This window comes from Scyliorhinus torazame, chromosome 24 (genome assembly GCF_047496885.1).
Source record: "Scyliorhinus torazame isolate Kashiwa2021f chromosome 24, sScyTor2.1, whole genome shotgun sequence".
NCBI lineage: Eukaryota > Metazoa > Chordata > Chondrichthyes > Carcharhiniformes > Scyliorhinidae > Scyliorhinus > Scyliorhinus torazame.
Window position 1 is genome coordinate 53,970,852 of NC_092730.1, and position 10,361 is coordinate 53,981,212.

Below are 10,361 nucleotides of genomic sequence, written 5' to 3' on the forward strand. Positions count from 1 at the left end.
GATTATATTCATTGTAGTTTAGGAGGTTATGGGGAGATCTAATAGAAACTTACAAGATAATGAATGGCTTAGATAGGGTGGATGTAGGGCAGTTGTTTCCATTAGCAGGGGGAGACTAGGACACGGGGGCACAGCCGTAGAATAAAAGGGAGTCCCTTTAGAACAGAGATGAGAAGAAATTTCTTCAGCCAGAGAGTGGTGGGTCTGTGGAATTCATTGCCACAGAGGGCGGTGGAGGCCGGGACGTTGAGTGTCTTTAAGACAGAAGTTGATAAATTCTTGATTTCTCGAGGAATTAAGGGCTGTGGAGAGAGAGAGAGGGTAAATGGAGTTGAAATCAGCCATGATTGAATGGTGGAGTGGACTCGATGGGCCGAATGGCCTTACTTCCGCTCCTATTTCTTATGGTCTTATGGTCTAATATTTAGCGGGTTCGTCCATGACGAGACTGAAGAACGATCACTCGTCTATCCAATCGGTGAGGTCTGCCTCAGCGTGAGACAATATTAACAGAGTGAGAACCAGGTTATTTAGATTCAGATCACACGGTTACAATAGAACTGAATCAGGAAAACCCCGCCTTCACAGCCTTGCCACTCGCCTGAGGTATCGTGATCCTCAGGTTAAATCACCATCAGTCAGATCTCACCGTCAACGGGGAAAGCAGCCTTTGGATATCAGGGACTGAAGCGACTTAATTTACTTTGGAACTGGATCAATTTATGATGTTTCCAGGATGCGACTTCCCTCAGACTGATCAAATGATTGGCAGCCGGAAAATTAGCGCCCATTGAGGAGTTACTGGTACCTGAGGCTTAGTTGGAGTATTGGTTAAAAAGGTTAATCATGAAATCTAGAGATGAAAAGCCGGGAAAGTGGGCATGAGGATCATCATGAAATCATTAAAATGTAAAAGGTGGCCATTCGGCCCATCGACTCTGCACCGACCCTCTGAAAGAGTCCCTATGCCCCAACCACATCCCTGTAACGCACTATCCAACTTTATAAACACAAAGGGGCAATTTAGCATGGGCATTCCACCTAGCCCACACACATTTGGACGTGCGAGGAAATCGCAGCACCCGGAGGAAACCCATAGACACAGAAAAAAAGTGCAAACTCCATACAGTCAGTGACCAAAGGCTGGAATTGAACCCGGATCGCGGGCGCTGTGAGGTAGCCACTGTGACAACGTGCCACCGTATGAGGTCATAACACGCCATATATCAGATCAAGCATGATCTCATTGAAATACGGAGCACATTCGATAGGCTGAATGGTCTACTTCTGCTCCTCCGTCTTATACCCTGATATTGTGTAAATGTGTTCCGGTTCTTGTGTAAAACTCTTGTTAAAACAACACAGACACCGTATGTCGACTGCGTCTGATTATCTGGCGCAGAGAAGGCGATTGTGGAATACATGTCGTACCCATCAAACTCTGCTACTCACCTGACTGGGATTTGTTCTGTATCTGTAAATCACAGGTAGTGTTCGCGAGTGGAGGGAACAGTCTGCACCTCAGTCTCTGGAACAGGTTGTGAGAGCAGGATGCCTTCATTATGAGTCAATGTCTGGTACTTTTTGTGAGAGTGGAATTCAGTCTCTATCAGACATTGGTACTGAATGTCAGTGTGAAAATATTTCTGCATCTGTCAATCACAATTACTGTTTCGGAAAAGTGAGATGAATCCGTAACATCATCACGGCTGTGACAGACAGAGAAAGACACAGAGAAATGCAGGAAGAGACTATCAGGACACACACACAATGACACACAGTAAAGGTGCCGATGTGAATAAACTGTTTTTTTCGGAAAATGTGTTTTCTGCTGTGTAACTGTGCTCTCTGCTGTGTGACCGTGCTCTCTGCTGTGTAACTGTGCTCTCTCTGTCGGAACCGTCACTCGGCTGGTGACACATCTTCACTGTGGTTGTGTCAAATCGTTCCCTGTTGTGTAAATGTGTTCCCAGTTGTGGAAATTGATCCGCCTGAAGCAGAACCTTTCTGCGCCATTACTGAGACGAAATTTCAATTCCAGATTTGTTAAATCTTGTCACCAAGGGTTAGTTCAGACCTCTGGATTCCCAGTCCAGCGACATAACCTTGCCTTCTTGTTGTGAAGACAGTTCATTCAGCATCAATCTTTTCCGATAATAGTAAGGAAGCGCCCAACATGGGGCTTGAACCCACGACTCTGGGATTAAGAGTCCCATGCTCTACCGACTGAGCTAGCCGAGCTGGTGCTGCATTGCCCATTAAACATCTTCTTGTGGAGAGTGGCTGCGGTGCTCATTCGGAGGGTAAGTAATGACTTGTTGGGCCGAATGGCTTTCTGCGCTGGAGAATCTACGATTCTATGAAGCAAGGAGGTTGATGCGTTCAAATGCTTTTGCTATAATGTCCACTCCTGACACCATGTAGAAATGGTCGTCTTTGAATCACTGGAAACCAAGGAGTTGTAATAAAAAAATAATTGATTTAATAATTGAGCTGCTCCTCCTGGCTTGTGCTCTGACCGCGATCCGGGGAGAATTGCAGGAATCCAGACACGTGATCATTTTAGTTGCGTCATCACGTGACCATTCGGTCTCCACTGGTCTCCCTCGGTGCTCTAATTTCTAGATTCATCATTTTAATTTTCATCCAGACTGGGAAGTTTAGTGCTGCTGCATTTGAAAAGGAACATGAATTTCTTATATTTTTCCAATGTAACTGATGTTGTTACACAAACTATTTAATCAGTGGAATTGTGCGTTTAGGGAACTCAGATTTTCGAATATCTGAAGGCTTCTTTCCAAATCGAATGGTTATTTTCCACAAGATTCAACCCCTCCTCACATAAACCCCGGACGCTTTGATCGCTTGAATGCAATGACTTCCTGGAGTGATCCAAGGCCGGCTTTCGAATGTATTCTATCGACCAAATTACTGTTGAATGATGCAGCTGTGATGGCCGAGTTGTCAAGTCGTTGGACTTCAAATCCAATAGCGTTCCCCCCCCCCTCCCCCGCAGATTCGAGTGTGATTCGAAATGTTTGTTCAACTCCCCGGGGAAGCTGCCGGCTCGACAATGAATCGGAATTTCGGTTGGTTGTCTGTTAACGGTGTTAACATTTATCGAATTCAGTTTTTTAGAAAAACGTTCTTTTTGGAAACTAAACGAAACATAAAGATAAATAAGGAGTTCACCCTCAAAGCAACAATCAATAAATAATAAAGTTTCCTGCAACGTTCGGAAGGAGAAGCAGCAACGGCAGCGAATGGAAACGTGGTTCGGTTTCATTCAGCTGAATGTATTTCTGTGTAAAAAGATCGTGGCAGAAATGGAACATTTAAAAAAAATATTTTCTTGTTCTCTTTCTGTTGTCTCTCTATATGTTTCTTTCTCTCTCCCTCACTCACTGTTTTTGTGCTTCTCTGGGGACTGATTGGATACACAGTGAAACTCAGCCCCATCTCATCCCAACTCTTTTGGACCAATACGTCCTGGTGATGGACGGTCGTGAATCAGTAGAAGAATCGACAAACTATTCCATTCTTGCTCTGTAAGGAGTTCCATTCCTGGTTGTGAGGCGGCACTGGGATAAAGGGATCGAGAGAGAACGAGTCTGACTCTTACTCTGCAAATCATTTCGTGCGCACTTGTAGAAAGTGGATGTGTCTGAGAACAGGGGAAAAGCAGATCATGGGGGTGTGATTGATTTTACTGAGCCGGACCGAGAAAAGTGAAGGAAACTTCTAAACAGCCAGCTTCTATCTGAGAGCTGGTAAGGAATTACGGCTGACATTGAGGCAGTTCATAGTGAATTCTTACAGCAGATCGAATCTTGAAGCGGTGTTGGCATATTGTTTTCGTAGAGACTGACATAGTTTCTGAAAAGATCAGTTGTGCTTGTTTTTGTTTTGTCCAGTAGTTTGGGTAATCTATTTGGAGCGGGTGCAGTTGGTCAATATCTGTGCTTCTTGCTTGCCCAGCTCACCGGGCAGCAGCAGCTCCATTCCTCGCCAAATGTGTGGACACAAACGGCAAACGCACATTATTGTATCCCCGCGGAGGTTCGAACCCCGCTCGCAGCCGCTCTGCTCCGGGATATTTACTCAGCTCCATCAACAAACCACTGGCCGCACAAATGACCGGGGCTCCCTTTGCATCTCATTGATGGTTTTCACCCAATTTGGCTGTTTCGGGAATGAAAGTAAAAATTTATCGCGTCTGGTAATTAGTATTTTTAAATAAACTACACTAAACATATGAAACAATACTTAATAAATGATAATTAACGAATATTAATCAATATTTAAAAAGTGTTCTGCAACGATTGGAAGGAAAAGCCCATCCCATCAGGGCAGGATATGTTGGGAATGGACCGGAGTGAAACATTCCCAGACCATGTCCAACATGTTTCTCCTCAGTATGAAAACTCCCTGCGGAAAGACTGAAATAGACACTCATTTGATCACATCATGATAAACATCACTCACACCTTAACCATGAGGCCACTGATGAAGTCATGATGACTTCGAATTTCTCCTAAAATGCCAAATGAACCCACTGACTGGCAGAATTACATTACCCACGTGATTGGCGAAGCGCATCCACAGACCGACTTGGCGAGTGGTGCAAACTGACATCACTGCTTCTGATCAGCTCCAGAACAGAGAGATAAATGTCACATTGTCCTTTCATATTTCTAATTTATAATTGTGTGGGGAAACTGATGGGCTTTGGACGCAATTAAAAGTTGCTTCAAGTGAGATCAAATCAGCGGCTGGCTCGTTGGTCTGGGGAGACCTGTGCCACACAAAGCAACAGTCTGCAGATAGAGAATGAATCGAATATTCACATGTCACACCAGAGAACACGTAGGAGAACAATTCAGCAGTCAAGGGCATTGAGCCTCTGATCTCCGGGTAAGCGTTCTGCAAGGCGGCCTTCAGGACGCGCGACAAGGAAAATCGCCGAACAGAAACTTCTAGCCAAGTTCCGCATACATGAGTACGGCCTCAACCGGGACCTTGGATTCATGTCGCATTGCATTTATCCCCCACCGTCTGGCCTGGGCTTGCGAAATCCTACCAACTGCCCTGGTGTGAGCCAATTCACACCTCTTTAACCTGGGGTTACCCCTATCTGGTTTAGCACAGGGCTAAATCGCTGGCTTTAAAAGACGACCGAGTCAGGTCAGAAGCGTGGTTCAATTCCCGGATCAGCCTCCCCGAACAGGCGACGGAATGTGGCTTTTCACGATAGCTTAATCTGAAACCTACTTGTGACAATAAGCGATTTTCTTTTTCATTTTCATTTAATCTCTGGACCTGTAAAGACTTAATTACCTGCAAATGCTGGCATTTAAAGCATTGTCTTGCATTTTTGACATTGCCTCTATATATGTATCCGAAACATACCTCTTCATTCACCTGAGGAACGAGCAGTGCTCCGAAAGCTAGTGTTTGAAACACACCTGTTGGACTTTAACCTGGTGTTGTCAGACTTGTTACTGTGCACAGCAGGGGCTGACAGATAAAGAGTCATTCACCACCCAAATGTCTATATGCACCTCCCCCAGCACACGCGCATGCCCACTGCCACTGAAAGTTTTGTCCTGATTCTGATATGCAGACGTTTTAACGGAAACTAGCAAACAACATAATGATTTTATTCACTCAATAACAATATCAGAGATTGATCATTACAGATTTAGTTCAACCTTAACACAGATTTTCAGAGTATGAAAGATATTGAATGAATGACAGACTCTCATACAGTCCCAGAGACTCTCGCAAAGCGATTTAACTGAATACAAAGACAGATTGTTGCAGAAGATATGTAACAATCCGAAGAATGATTGGTATATTACAAATATGGAATGAATCTGACTCTGCCATATAGTGTCAGGGACTGAAATATGCAGCAATTGTATTTCAAAATTGATCGCACTTAGCAGGGTGGTAGTGTCAAATAACCGGATGGTGCGAATCCTCAATGTGCAAATGGGACCTTGTCGCCACAAGGACTGTGTAATGGTCACTCTGAACGTCAAGACTATGGGAGACAGAGCGCCACAGACTGACTCCTACTTTCCACAGACCACCACTGACTGAATCATGGTGAATACCAAGAGCTGAATTATGTTGTCAACACTCACATAGAAATGGCACACAGAATAAAATGGCGAGATCATTGTGACGTGGCTCTTTATCTCAGAGCCACGTCACAACCAGGAATGGGACTTCTCACAGAGCCAAGAATGGAATAGGTTGTCGATTCTTCCACTGATTCAGGACCGCCCATCACCAGGACGTGTTGGTCCAAAAGAGTTGGAATGAGATGGGGCTGAGTTTCGCTGTGTATCCAATCAGTCCTCGGAGAAGCACAAAAACAATGAGCGAGGGAGAGAGAAAGAGACAAAGAAACAGATGGAGACAAAGGAAAGAGAACAAGAAAATATTTCAAAAATATGTTCCATTTCTGCCACGATCTTTTTACCCAGAAATACATTCAGCTGAATGAAGCCAAACCACGTTTCCATTCGCTGCCGTTGCTGCTTCTCCTTCCAAACGTTGCAGGAAATATTAAGACCATAAGACCATAAGACATAGGAGCGGAAGTAAGGCCATTCGGCCCATCGAGTCCACTCCGCCATTCAATCATGGCTGATTTCAACTCCATTCACCCGCTCTCTCTCCATAGCCCTTAATTCCTCGAGAAATCAAGAATTTATCAACTTCTGTCTTAAAGACACTCAACGTCCCGGCCTCCACCGCCCTCTGTGGCAATGAATTCCACAGACCCACCACTCTCTGGCTGAAGAAATTTCTCCTCATCTCTGTTCTAAAGTGACTCCCTTTTATTCTAAGGCTGTGCCCCCGGGTCCTAGTCTCCCCTGCTAATGGAAACAACTTCCCTACATCCACCCTATCTAAGCCATTCATTATCTTGTGAGTTTCTATTAGATCTCCCCTCAACCTCCTAAACTCCAATGAATGTAATCCCAGGGTCCTCAGACGTTCATCGTATGTTAGGCCTACCATTCCTGGGATCATCCGTTTGAATATCCGCTGGACCCGCTCCAATGCCAGTCTGTCCTTCCTGAGGTGTGGGGCCCAAAATTGCTCACAGTATTCTAAATGGGGCCTAACTAATGCTTTATAAAGCTTCAGAAGTACATCCCTGCTTTTATATTCCGAGCCTCTTGAGATGAATGACAACATTGCATTTGCTTTCTTAATTACGGACTCAACCTGCAAGTTTACCTTTAGAGAATCCTGGACTAGGACTCCCAAGTCCCTTTGCACTTCAGCATTATGAATTTTGTCACCGTTTAGAAAATAGTCCATGCCTCTATTGTTTTTTCCAAAGTGCAAGACCTCGCACTTGCCCACGTTGAATTTCATCAGCCATTTCTTGGACCACTCTCCTAAACTGTCTAAATCTTTCTGCAGCCTCCCCACCTTCTCCATACTACCTGCCCCTCCACCTATCTTTGTATCACCGGCAAACTTAGCCAGAATGCCCCCAGTCCCGTCATCTAGATCGTTAATATATAAAGAGAACAGCTGTGGCCCCAACACTGAACCCTGTGGGACACCACTCGTCACCGGTTGCCATTCCGAAAAATAACCTTTTATCCCAACTCTCTGCCTTCTGCCTGACAGCCAATCGTCAATCCATGTTAGTACCTTGCCTCGAATACCATGGGCCCTTATTTTACTCAGCAGTCTCCCGTGAGGTACCTTATCAAAGGCCTTTTGGAAGTCAAGATAGATAACATCCATTGGCTCTCCTTGATCTAACCTATTTATTATCTCTTCAAAGAACTCTAACAGGTTTGTCAGGCACGACCTCCCCTTACTAAATTAATGCTGACTTGTCCTAATCTGACCCTGCACTTCCAAGAATTTAGAAATCTCATCCTTAACAATGGATTCTAGAATCTTGCCAACAACCGAGGTTAGGCTAATTGGCCTATAAGTTTCCATCTTTTTCCTTGTTCCCTTCTTGAACAGGGGGGTTACAACAGCGATTTTCCAATCCTCTGGGACTTTCCCGGACTCCAGTGACTTTTGAAAGATCATAATTAACGCCTCCACTATTTCTTCAGCTGTCTCCTTTAGAACTCTAGGATGTAGTCCATCTGGGCCCGGAGATTTATCAGTTTTTAGACCTCTTAGTTTCTCTAGCACTTTCTCCTTTGTGATGGCTACCATATTCAACTCTGTCCCCTGACTCTCCGGAATTGGTGGGATATTACTCATGTCTTCTACTGTGAAGACTGACGCAAAGTACTTATTTAGTTGCTCAGCTATTTCCTTGTCTCCCATCACAAAATTACAAGCGTCATTTTGGAGCGGCCCAATGTCAACTTTTGCCTCCCGTTTGTTTTTAATGTATTTAAAGAAACTTTCACTGTCATTCCTAATGTTACTGGCTAGCCTACCTTCATATTTGATCCTCTCTTTCCTTATTTCTCTCTTTGTTATCCTCTGTTTGTTTTTTTAGCCTTCCCAATCTTCTGACTTCCCACTACTCTTTGCCACATTTATAGGCCTTCTCTTTTGCTTTGATGCATTCCCTAACTTCCTTTATCAGCCATGGCTGCCTAATCCCCTCTCTGATAACCTTTCTTTTCTTTGGAATGAACCTCTGCACTGTGTCCTCAATTGCTCCCAGAAACTCCTGCCATTGCTGTTCTACTGTCATTCCCACTAGGCTCTGCTCCAAGTCGATTTTATCAGTTCCTCCCTCATGCCCCTGTAGTTACCTTTTTATAACTGTAACACCTTTACATCTGATTCTACCTTCTTTCTTTCAAATTGGAGATTGAATTCTACCATATTATGATCACTGCCTCCTAAGTGCTCCCTTACTTTAAGATCTTTAATCAAGTCTGGCTCATTACATAACACTAAGTCCAGAATGGCCTGTTCCCTCGTGGGCTCCATCACAAGCTGTTCCAAAAAGCCCTCCTGTAAACATTCAATGAATTCCCTTTCCTTGGGTCCACTGGCAGCATTATTTACCCAGTCCACCTGCATATTGAAGTCCCCCATGATCACTGTGACCTTGCCTTTCTGACATGCACTTTCTATTTCGTGGTGCATTTTGTGCCCCCGGTCCTGACCACTGTTAGGAGGCCTGTACATAATCCCATTATGGTTTTTTTGCCTTTGTGGTTCCTCAACTCTACCCACACAGACTCCACATTATCTGACCCTATGTCATTTAGTGCTATTGATTTAATTTCATTCCTAATTAAGAAGGCAACCCCGCCCCCTCTGCCCACCTCTCTGTCTTTTCGATAGGTTGTGAATCCCTGGATGTTTAAATGCCAGTCCTGAACCCCCTGCAACCATGTCTCTGTGATGCCTACCACATCATACCTGCCAGTCACAATCTGGGCCACAAGCTCATCTACCTTGTTCCGTACACTGCGCGCATTTAAATATAGCACCTTTAATTCTCTATTGACCGTCCCTTTTTGTTTTCTTAGTGTGGTGGACCTTGGTTTACTGAGCCTTTCCATACACTGTGTCATATTTTGTGGGATGGGGACTATCGTAACCTCTCCTATGTTTTGTCTTTTCATGCTTTTTTGTATTCCTAAGCAACTACGCTTCCCACTGATTACTTCACCTCTTGGTTCCCTGACTTTCCCTTCCCTTATTATTTCCTGATTGCTGTTTTGGGTGTGAGTTCCTTTTTCATCTGAATAGTTCGTTCAGTCGTCCCCCCCCCCCCCCCCCGAAAATGTTAAATATCTGACTGAACTTGATTAACGTTGAAACCGCTTATTTACAAACAATCGGAAAACGTATTAATTTTCGAGTCAGCGGCTTGTGCGGGGAGTAGAACAAACATTTCGAATCACAGTCGCTGCGAGCAGGATTCGAACCCCATTGAATTTCAAGTCCAACGCCTTAACCACTCGGCCATCGCAGCTGCGTTCATTGTGTCATTCATTAGTTATTTGGTCGATGGAATACATTCTAAAACCAGCCTGGAATCACTCCAGGAAGTTATTCCATTCGAGCGACCAATAGTCGGCCGGTGCAGACACGGTGGGCCGAATGGCCTCCTTCTGCACTGTAAATTCAATGATAATCTATGGTTAATCTAGGAAAAAGGTTCGGCACAACATCGTGGGCCGAAGGGCCTGTTCTGTGCTGTATTTTTCTATGTTCTAATAGTGTTTATGTGAGGTGGGGTTGAAACTTCGTGGAAAATGGCCATTGGATTTGGAGAGAAGCCTTGAGAGACTCGAAAATCTCAACTCCCTAAACGCACAATTCCACTGATTAAATAGTTTGTGTAACAACATCAGTTACATTGGAAATATATTAGAAATTCAAATGGAACA

At 44.3% G+C, this 10,361-nt stretch overlaps 2 non-coding genes across 2 annotated transcripts; both read right to left on the bottom strand.

The window, feature by feature from the left end:
• Positions 1 to 2,168: 2,168 nt before the first annotated feature.
• Positions 2,169 to 2,241, bottom strand: trnak-cuu (transfer RNA lysine (anticodon CUU)). The gene has a single exon. It is a non-coding gene; the product is annotated as a tRNA-Lys (tRNA).
• Positions 2,242 to 9,875: 7,634 nt separating this feature from the next.
• trnas-uga (transfer RNA serine (anticodon UGA)) lies at positions 9,876 to 9,943 on the bottom strand. Its single transcript has one exon. It is a non-coding gene; the product is annotated as a tRNA-Ser (tRNA).
• Between the last annotated feature and the right edge of the window lie 418 nt (positions 9,944 to 10,361).